We start from the raw sequence: 11,545 nt of genomic DNA, 5'->3' as shown, positions 1-11,545 counted from the left end.
ATTCTGGAACCCCCACCAGCTTCATCCTCCTACTTCCCAGCTTCATCTGCTTCCCCAAGTCCCATAACATGACTCCTACTCCCAGACCCAGCTTTGTCTCCTTGCTGACTTTATAACATCTGCATTGGATCTGTGGTTTCTGCAGACATATTAAGATATGCAACATGTCCTATAGACTTTAGAAGGTCCACTGTACAGTAAAACTGTAATGGAAGGAGGAATCTAGGTATGGAGCTTTGGGAACCAGTAGGAGCCAGGAACTATGAAGAGCTCTTAAGCTCCACAGGTTTCCTCACCCTCTTCCTCCCACTGACACACAGTTCTATGCAGGGTTCCAGCTCATCTTGTCCCAGTGTTCCGTAAAGATTAAGAGCTTCATGTAGTAGCTGGTTATAATTAATGGAGATATCCTATCTCCTAGAACTGGAAGGGACCTTGAAAGGTCATCGAGTCCAGCCCCCTGCCTTCACTAGCAGGACCAAGTACTGATTTTGCCCCAAATCGCCCCCTCAAGGATTGAGCTCACAACGCTGGGTTTAGCGGGCCAATGCTCAAACACTGAGCTATCCCTCCTCCCCTCACTCCCTTATCTTCTAGTGCATGTGAGAAACATTGTTTATATTAAAAACCTAAGGAAATTCCCAGGCCAAAAAAAATCAGTTAAAGTGGAGAATATCAGTAATCTAAAGTTTAAAAAAAAATACAAAAATGTTGAATTTTCAAAAAAAAAAAAAAAAAAAAAAAAAGGGCAGAGTAAAAATTAAACTTAAAAGAAACCCAAACATGGACATGCCCAGGCACCCCAGTCACCTTAAATCTGCCCCCAGGGAGACATACTCAGTAAAACCAGACATTCTGAGACTATGTTATCCATTCATGACAGAGGTTCAGATACACCCTCAGTGATTACAAAAACTAAAATTCCTTACTCTCAATTGTACAGTGGTTGCATCAACCTTGACTTTCTTGTTGCCCAGCCAGACTTAGGCCACAGAAAGAGCTGTATTTTACAAATTCCTGATTATACAAATAATTAGGGCCCTACCAAATTCACAGTCATAGGATTTAAAAAGTCACAAATTTCATGATTTCAGTTACACCTCTACCTCAATATAATGCTGTCCTCGGGAGCCAAAAAATCTTACCACATTATAGGTGAAACTGCTGTGAAAATAGAATGAATTATATTGTAAAAATAGAATGGATTAAAGAAATGCTGTATGTACCTTTAAGCAGAAATAAGGAATGTTGAAATACAGGTGTCAGGAAAAGAAACATTAAGGCATAAACAATGAGTCCACTTATGCTAATGGTGGAACATTAACCGGAGATCTGTAAAAGTTAGTAAGGAAATTGAATATGTATGTCTAGCCTCAGGTAAACTTGTCAGTTCTGCTTTCTTTGTCCTCTTGTTAAGTTCGCACCCTTTTTATCTGTATAAAATAAGGTAGTGTGGGTCTTGCATGGTGCTCACATTATCTGAGTGTATTGGCAGAGCGCTGTGCTAATAAACAGAGTGGTCTAACAAATTGTGAGTCCTGAATCTCACTTCAACAATTTGGAGGTTCCACCGAGATGGCAACTGTCTTCACTGGGGCCGTGTGATTCCTGACCGTTTTTGTAGGACGACCGTGGCAGCCGGCACCTGGGCATTTGGCCCAAGCGGTCCTCCTCCGGAACGGAAGGGCGCACAACCACAGTGAAGTCTACGCCATCGAACCTGTTGGTTCCCACTCTGTTCTGTTAGGGATCCCGGGATCTGACATCAGGAATCTGGTCAGGTAATTATTTCTGTGTTTTGTCCGGACTGAGGACTATCCTGTCTCTGTGTCTATCCGTCCTCCTGTGGAATGTTTGAGTCTGGGTGCTGTCTCCGTCCGGGGATCAGCCGACCAAGGGGTTCCTGTCCCTACGGTCTGAGTGAGTGAAATCTGCACAATCGCAGCCGCACCGCACCTTGGGTAAAACTCCTGGTGTGAAAGCAAGGGCGATTGAGGCAGTAGCCTGTGGGCTCCTTTTGTGTGTTGCACCGGGCATCGCTCTGACGAACCCAAATTTCCTTCTTGTGTGATTGGTGTGTGTAAACTCCTCCTGTATGGGTAACCAGACGTCTAAGTCGGGACAGTTCCCTAAAGGAACGCCAGCTCATTTTGTGTATTTTAGGAAGGATCCGGACTCCTGTAAATTTCTGGAAAAATGGTCTAGGTTAACTCAGGGAGATCCCAAAACTCAGTGGCCACTGTTAGGATCTTGGGACAAAGACTGAGTGGACGTCTTAAAAGACAAAATCGGCCAACCTAAAACTAAATTGGCCAGAGGAGAGGTTCATTGTTTCATGCAGTGGTGGGAAGAGGCAAATCGTAGGTGGACAGAATCGAAACTCGCCTCTCTCAAAGATTCAAATGATAAGTTAAAAGCTTTATTGGAAGCCTCCTTTCCCACCACCAGACGGAGCGCTCCCCTTTACCCCGTTCTCCGAGCAGAATCAGATCGATCCCAACCCCCTTCATACTCCCATCTCATTGTGAAAAAGGATGAAGAAAACCCCTTGTTAAATTCTGGGGACAACGATAAGGAAGACGCATTAATTGGCTTGGCAGCCTTGCGTCGGATCAATAGACGATCACCAGCCTCCTCAGTTCAGGAACAATTCTCAGAGGTCACCAGTTCAGACCAGTCCGGACCGTCCAATGCCACCCAGGCCCATTCCTCCGGTATCGCTCAGGCCTGTAAAGAAAAATCCCTTGTTCCCCCGAAACCCTCCAGTCTGCCTCACTCCTCTGCTTTTTCTTATACATGCAAAGATAGCCTGAATAAGGATTGGGCCCGTTGCTTGCACTCTAGCTCTAAAACTGTCCAGGCTCCCCTCTGAATCCTGCATACTGGGGGCCAAGAAGGGGGTCCCACTTGGAGCTATAAACCCTGGACTCGCACAGAGCTCCTTTCAATTGTAAAAGGCTTTCCAAAGCCCCTGGAAAATCCTACCAAATTCTGAGAGGAATTTTTGTTAGTATGTGACACCTATGAACCCTCTGAGGCAGACCTCCTGCAGCTGTGTAAGCTACTTGTAACCCCTAGCGAACATGAAAAATGGCTCACAGCAGCAAATTGGCCCGTCAGTGAGCGCCATTCTAATTTGCCAGACACCGGTCCTGACGCTGAATACCGGAAAAAGTGTAAGGACTGAGCTAAAAATCTACTTGAAGCCATCCCTTGAGTATGGACTCCTAAAACCAGCTGGACAGCCATACACTGCTGTAAACAGCAACAGGGAGAAAACCCGGGCGACTATCGCACCCGGCTGACTGATGTTTTTCTGTAACATTCTGGTATACACCAACCAGATGAAAATGGACAGGGCGCCCTGGCTCATGCATTTGTTAATGGCCTCCTACCTGCTATTGGCAGTATGCTAAAGCGAATAAGTGTTGGGTGGGAGACCGAAACCATGGACAAATTGCAAACAGTGGCAGAGCACTGCCAACGCACTCTGAAAGGAAAGGAGGAACAGTCCTCTCAAAAATTAATGGCCCTGCAAATACAACATTATTCAGGGCAGGGCAAACAGTACCAGGGACGGGGAAGGTTCCAGGGACGGGGACGTGGTTGCAGGAGGGGTCGTGGAACTGGATTTTTGGGTTTGGGGCATGTTTGTAATTACTGTAAGCAGCCCGGACATTGGAAGAACGAGTGTCCGAACCGGCCTGATAGCTCTGTAAATAACCAGTTAGACCTCCTGTCGGCACAGCCCGACAATCCCCAGCCTTACTTTGTCCCACAACAATGACGGGACACCAGGGGACCTCAGGAAATTTTAGCTCCTTTGCTACTTCTCACTCCCACTGGTGAGTGTGTTTTGACTATTAATGATCTTTCTCTCCCTTTCCTTGTTGATACGGGAGCTTCGCTCTCTGCAGTTCGTACTACCGATCTGCCTGCGGTTCCCCGCTCCGGAAAAACCATGTCCGCTGTGAGTATTACGGGAGTCCCAACCCCTTATCCCCTTTCCAAACCTCTACCGGTCCAAGTTGGTCCCCTTTCCGCGGATCATGCATTCCTTCTCTCTGATTCCACTCCGGTAAACCTTTTGGGTCGGGATCTGTTATGTAAACTTGGCTGTACCATCTATTGTTCCCCGGATGGTGTCTACTTACAAATCCCCCAGTCCTTTCTGAGTGATTCTGTGGCCTCCCTGCTGTCTGAAACTCCCCTTTCCACTCCAGTTCCCTATTACCCATTGATCCCGTCCCTTGAACACCTAATTTCGCAGGTCCCATCCTCTCTGTGGCCAACCCACCCATCTGAAGTGGGCCGCTTAAATACTGACCCCGTCTGCATTACTGTTGACTCCTCTAAACCCCTGCCTCACCTGTCTCAATACCCTTTAAACCCCGAAGCTGCGGCTGGCATTGCTCCGGTCATGACCGCCCTGCAGGAACAAGGCATTATTATCCCCTGCTCCAGCCCCTGTAACATCCCTATCCTCCCAGTCCGAAAAGCTGATGGTAAATCGTGGCTATTTGTTCAGGATCTTCGAGCCATTAACCGCATTGTTATACCCGCCTTTCCTGTTGTCCCTAACCCAGCAACGATTCTGGCTTCTATCCCACCAGGTGCACCTCATTTTACTGTCGTTGATTTGTGCTCTGCTTTCTTTTCTGTCCCGGTTCACCCTGACTCCCAGTATCTTTTTGTCTTTTCTTACAAGGGGCAGCAGTACACATGGACTACGCTCCCTCAGGGGTATACTGAAAGCCCATCTTACTTTTCCCAAGCATTAGCCGGAGACCTTGCTGACCTTGTTTTTCCGTCCAGGTCCACACTAGTCCAATATGTAGATAATCTACTCCTCTGTTCCCCTTCGTTGTCTGCCTCAGAAACTGATTCTTTAGTGTTCCTTACTGCCCTAGCAAAGAAGGGTCACAAGGCTTCTTGCTCTAAGCTACAGCTCTGTCAAGCCTCTGTCACATACCTTGGCTTTCTCCTCTCCCAGGGTTCCCATACACTTTCTCCCGCCTGCGTCCAAGCTATCCTCAGTTTTCCCCGACCCCGCTCCCCATGCCAGGTCCGAAAGTTTTTGGGCGTGGCTGGATTTTGCAGGCAGTGGATTCCCCAATATGCCTCCCTTGCAAAACCTCTCCAGGAACTCACTCGAGTCTCTGTGCCTGACCCCATGCCGTGGCCCCCTGAGGCCGACTCTGCCTTTGTTTCCCTCAAACAGGGTTTGGCTTCTGCCCCCGCCTTAAGGCTGCCTGACTATTCTAAGCCTTTTGCCCTTTTCTGCCACGAACAATCTGGGTGTGCACTGGGAGTCCTCACTCAGATGCACGGAGACAAAAACCGCCCAGTGGCTTATTTCTCTGCCACTTTGGACCCTGTTGCCCAAGGCTTACCCCCCTGCCTGCTTGCTGTGGCTGCCACAGCGCGCCTACTCGAAATGTCCGAATCCCTTGTCCTCCGCTCTCCTTTTACCCTCATGGTACCCTCTGTGGAAACTCTCCTGCTACAACATAACACAGGCCACCTCTCCTCTGCCCACCTTACCAGGTATGAACTTTTACTGCTGTCGGCTTCGTATGTCACCATAAAGCGTTGTTCTCAGTTAAACCCTGCCACTCTCCTTCCTTTGTCTGATGACGGTGATCCCCACGACTACCTTGCAACTGTCTCTGCTGTTACCATCCCGCGCTCTGACCTTTCTGATGTCCCTCTCCCTAACTCTGACCTTGTTTTGTTTACTGATGGTTCCTGTTTTCGAGACAACCAAGGTCGTCTCCTTGCAGGATACGCTGTAGTGTCACTCACTGAAACTCTAGAAGCTGCGCCTTTACCTTCTATAATCTCAGCGCAAGTTGCCGAATTAGTTGCCCTCACCCGTGCCTGCTTTTTGGCGGAGGGACGCTCCGCCACCATTTACACTGACTCCCGCTATGCTTTTGGGGTTGTACATGACTTTGGCACCCTCTGGCAAGCTCGGGGTTTCCTTACCTCCACCAGTACCCCTATCAAAAATGGCCCCTACATCGCTGCTCTCCTGTATGCAGTTTTACTTCCGTCTGCCCTAGCTATTGTTAAGTGCCCTGGCCACTCGATGGCGGATACTGATGTTGCTAAGGGTAACGCATTTGCTGACACCTCTGCTAAACATGCTGCTGCCATAGAACCTTCCCCAGATGCATTTCTAGGTTCCCTTTCTGTTTCTATACCACCGCCGTCCCTCACTAACCTCACCCTGCTCCAAGGCTCTGCCCCAGAAGCTGAAAAAGACTCCTGGGTTGCCCAGGGTTGCTCTCTACATCCTGATTCCCTTTGGCGTTCACCTACTGGCGCCTTTGTGGCCCCCCTTTTCACTCTGCCCGTCGCTGGCCACCCTGCTACACGATGTTTCGCATGTCGGAAAGGAGGGGATGGTCTCTGCTGTAACTAAGGCAGGATGGGTGGGCCCCCCATTTCAGCTCTTTTGCAGCCTGCCACTGTGCCGCCTGTACCACTTACCAAAGCCACAATATTGGTAAACCTGTAAAAGTGTCTCAGGGGTTCCGGGGCCTGCCCCAAGCACCATTCTTGCATTGGCAACTTGATTTTGTACAAATGCTTAAGTGTCAACAATATGAATTTATTTTGGTTATGGTATGTTTATTTTCTGGTTGGATTGAAGCCTTTCCTTGTCGCAAGGCTGACTCACTGTCTGTTGCCAAATGTTTGTTAAATCATATTATGCTTGCCAAGGGAATTCCTGCCACTCTGTCCAGTGATCGGGGTACACATTTTACCGGACAACTAGTTCAACACCTGGATTGTGTATTACATATCACACACCTGTTGCACTGTCCTACCACCCACAGAGCGCAGGTGCAGTTGAAAGACGAAATGGTGTACTTAAGAATAAGCTTGCTAAAATTTGTGACTCTACAGGGTTAAGGTGGCCAGCGGCTTTACCGCTGGCCCTTATGGAAATGCGATCCACTCCATCCCAAAGGCATAAATTGAGTCCCTTTGAAATTGTTATGGGATGCCCTATGCGAGCTATGGCTACCATGACTCCAGTCCCAGACTTGAACTTGACTCACAGTATGCTCCTTCAATATTGCAAGGGATTAATGCAAGCCGTAAGTCACTTCCATTCACAGGTTCGAGCTGCCTGGCCAACGGAACCCACCTCTGACGCTTGCCACGACCTCGAGCCAGGTGATTGGGTCTACGTACAGCACCATCATTGAAAACACACCTTGGAGCCCCAGTGGAAGGGTCCTCATCAGGTACTGTTTACTACCCAGATGGCTGTTAAACTATCTGGCATCGCAGCGTGGATACATGCTTCGCAGTGTAAGAAGGCACCATCCCCAGCGAACCAATCATCACCTCAGAACCACGCAGAATCAATTTTTACTCCAGAAGAAGACGTAGAGGAACAGCCTGCAATGCCTTACAATCTATGCTCTCGTAAGGGTTGCCAGAAGCAGACGACGACCTAAAGCAAGGCCCAAGAAGAAGCAGTAGCGAGCCTAGCACCTGCTGCCTGGTGGACGTAAAACCGTGACTGCGGTTCCCTCAGTTGAGGTTGTCAGAACCAGAAGGGCCTTGCCTCCAACATGCGCCTCTGGTGGCGCCTGTTCCTCGGCTGCTGGTGTCTTAAGGTCTGGGGAGTCCACAATGACAATTCTTTTATCCAGCAGCAAGTGTGGATAGCTCAGACCCTTAATATTTCTAATTGCTGGGTCTGCAGCCACATCCCAGCCCACTCTCAAGCTGGTGTTCCTGTCCTGGCAATCCCACTCAATTCCCCAGACTTCACTGGAGGACCTCGTCCGTTTAACAAAACATGGAACAGCAATGACACTTGGGAAACAGTGGGAATAAATGTATCTAAATGGATAAGTGTGGTGGAGGGGAAAGGTCATCGGTGTTGGGTGTGTAATGGGACAGGGCTGGATCTGGGAAAAAGCCGTTGCCTTCAGCATATTGTGGCCAATGGTGTATGGGATTATTCGAACAAAACTAAAGAGTGGCAGGCCGAGTATGGGGATATGAATTTTTTCTCGACCTGGGATCAAACAGAAAAATCAATCTCATGTTCCCCCTACAGTAACCTTAGTGAAAACAATACAATCTTTCAATGCCATGCAAATAACACCACGCCTCGTAAGGAGAATTACCCTGTGCCCTTTGGAGGATATTACTCCTCCTTTGCAGGCACCTATGTGACAAATGGGTGCAACTGACCCTTCCCAGCCTTAATAGGCCATCATTGGGTTTGTGGGACCAAAGCTTATACTGCGTTACCTGCTAACTGGTCAGGTATCTGTTATCCTGCCCGAATCTTCCCACAATTCCAAGTGCTAGGGTCCTTCCCATGAGAACGCCTCCATAATTTCAGGCGAAGAAGAAGGGACTTACCAGATGCCCAATGGTATGTAAATAACATAAGCCCCTTGATCTGGGAAGAGGCCATTGGCGGTTCCCTTATCCCACTTGGGGGAGTAAAACACCATGCAAAAAGGCTCCTGAGGTTACAAGCAGTAGTTGAAATAATGGCATATGAAACCGGAGAGAATTTAAGAGCCCTGGCCAAAGAATCAGGGGCGATTCGACAGATGGCCCTCCAAAACCGTCAGGCATTGGACATAGTGCTGGTGGCCAAAGGAGGGACCTGTGCTCTCATTGGAAAAGAATGTTGTGTGTTTATACCCGACGACACCAATGAGGTAATAGATTGCGCTAGCCACTTAGAACATATCGCATATCTTCCCCATGAAGAGCCGCGTTCTTTATGGAAGTGGCTAAGTAACCTGTTCAATTTCTCTGGCATAGGAAACTGGTTGTTTCAGGGAGCCCTGACTATCCTGTTTGGAATCCTAATGATTTTTGTATGTTTTCAGTTAATCTCCTGTTGTATCCAGAATTGTGTAAGTATGTCACCCAGGTGACTGCCCCAAAACAGAGTGCTAATATGATGATTTTGAATATTGCTGATGAACAAAGAGATAAAGAACGGTTAATATGTGGAACCCAGTAATTGTTGGTCATTGCGTAGCCTGACCAAAAGGAGGGATTATGAAAGTAGAATGAATTATATTGTAAAAATAGAATGGATTAAAGAAATGCTGTATGTACCTTTAAGCAGAAATAAGGAATGTTGAAATACAGGTGTCAGGAAAAGAAACATCAAGGCATAAACAATGAGTCCACTTAAGCTAATGGTGGAACATTAACAGGAGATCTGTAAAAGTTAGTAAGGAAATTGAATATGTATGTCTAGCCTCAGGTAAACTTGTCAGTTCTGCTTTCTTTGTCCTCTTGTTAAGTTCGCGCCCTTTTTATCTGTATAAAATAAGGTAGTGTGGGTCTTGCATGGTGCTCACATTATCTGAGTGTATTAGCAGAGCACTGTGCTAATAAACAGAGTGGTCTAACAAATTGTGAGTCCTGAATCTAACTTTGACACCGCATTATATCGAACTTGCTTTAATCCACTGGATTACACAGCCCCCCCACTCTCCCCCGGAGCACAAAACAAGTACATATAACCCAAATACAATAAAGCAAGACATAAATGTATCAGATTTTATAATTAACTCAGGAAAATAATAAAAACAACCATAAAAATGAATTTTTCTTTAAAATCAGAGATAACTGGAAAGGAAAGTACAGATGTTTCTCCTGAATGATTCTCCTGAGCTTCACAGGCCACAAATGTAACCTACATTTTTTGTTGTCTTTCTCTTCATGAAAAACGTAGAAGATTCCAAACTGAGCATTACAACACTCCCAACTAGTCAAAGGCCTAATCCAAGGTCCCTTAAAATTAATGGAAAGATTCCCACTGACTTCAGTGGGTTCTGGATCAGGCAGTAAGAGGTAAACTTCTAGTAACAAACTCAGGACACTTATTTTTTCTATGAAAATCATGTTTATGGGACATGGAATCCTGGGCAGCCTTCCTAAGGCTGGGTCTACACTACAGCCGGGGTCCGACCTAAGATACGCAACTTCAGCTACGTGAATACCGTAGCTGAAGTTGTGTATTTTAGGTTGGCTTACCTGGCGGTGAGGACGCGGGAAAGTCGACCGCTGCCGCGCTGCCGCCGACTCCGCTGCCGCCTCTTGCCGAGGTGGATTTCCGGAGTCGATGGCAGAGCGATCAGGGATCGATTTTACCGCGTCTTCACTAGACGCGGTAAGTCGATCCCCAATAGACCGATTGCTACCCGCCGGATCGGCGGGTAGTGAAGACGTAGCCTCAGATCTGCCCCCTTTGCCCTTACTACGTCCCATGCAGAAAAAACACATTGGCTTTGCCTTCAACAGCCATGCAGGCAGGGCCAAGATTTGTCCATGAATTAGAATTATCCAACAGTTATTTTAGAAAAGTGATGGATTATCAGGGAGGTAATGGTACCAGAAGATTTGAGATAAGCAGATGTACTACCTACAGATCTTCAAAAAAAGGAAAGAAGAAAGATCCTGGAAATTGTCCTCCTGTAAGTCTAAGCTTTGTCCCTAACAAAATAATGAAACTAAGGCCCCAGTCCTGCAAACACATACACACTTGAATTTATTGGAATTGCTCATGTACTTATAAGTGAAGCATGTGTGTAAATGTTTGCAGGATTGGGACCTAAGAGGGAAAAACAGTAAAAGCCTGATCCTGAAATGTGGTGAGTAGTATCAAGTTCCATGGACTCCACTGAGAAAGGTAGGCACTCAGCACCTCACAAGATCATGCTCTGAGTATCTAAAAGGTAATTGGAATGATAAACAATCAGCAGGATGGATTTATAAAAAATAAAATCTTTCTAAAGTTGATTTTCCTAATAGTGTAAAATTAGTGGATTTTTGTGAGCAATTTGATAATCTTATTCTCATAATACAACACTGACACAGACTGAAAAACGAAAGGAAAGACCATAAACAAAAGGTCAAGAAAAACAGTAATATATGCAGTTGTGGAGGTATTTGAGGAGAAACCATAGGGAACTGTGTTAGGTCCTTCATATTTAATAATATCTAGCCCTTTTATAGTACTTTTTGTCATTAGATCTGAAAGCACTTTACAAAAGAAGTAAGTATCTTTTTCCCCATTTTACAGATGGGGAAACTGAGGAACCCAGTGGTGCAGTTACTTGCTCAAGAACATGCAGCGAGCCAGGAAGAGAAAGCAATACACTTGAGTCTCATTCCAGGGCCCTATCCACTGTATCATACCCTAAGATTTAAAATCTGCATTAATGTTCTTGAAGACGGAATAAACAGTACATGAACTACATTCACAGAGGCTCCTTGTGACAGAGTGCTGGTTACGAAACCCTGGGCCAGACCTCTGTCACACCAGCTCCAATCAGGAAAGGGGAATTGGAGCAGGCTGAGTAAGCCCAGGCCTAAGTGGCAAATGGGGAACAGCTGCTGACCTCCTCAGCCAGGGGCTACATAAAGGCTATCAGGAAGGAAGCCGGGGGAGCAAATGGAAGAGCCTGGGAGTCAGAGGCACTGGATCACTGCTGGCTAGGGTTACCATTTTTTAAAATAACAAAAAGAGGACACTCCA

The sequence above is a fragment of the Terrapene carolina genome, unplaced genomic scaffold (assembly GCF_002925995.2).
Source record: "Terrapene carolina triunguis isolate 2854851 unplaced genomic scaffold, T_m_triunguis-2.0 Scaffold211, whole genome shotgun sequence".
NCBI classification, from domain to species: domain Eukaryota; kingdom Metazoa; phylum Chordata; order Testudines; family Emydidae; genus Terrapene; species Terrapene triunguis.
This window is presented reverse-complemented; position numbering follows the sequence as displayed.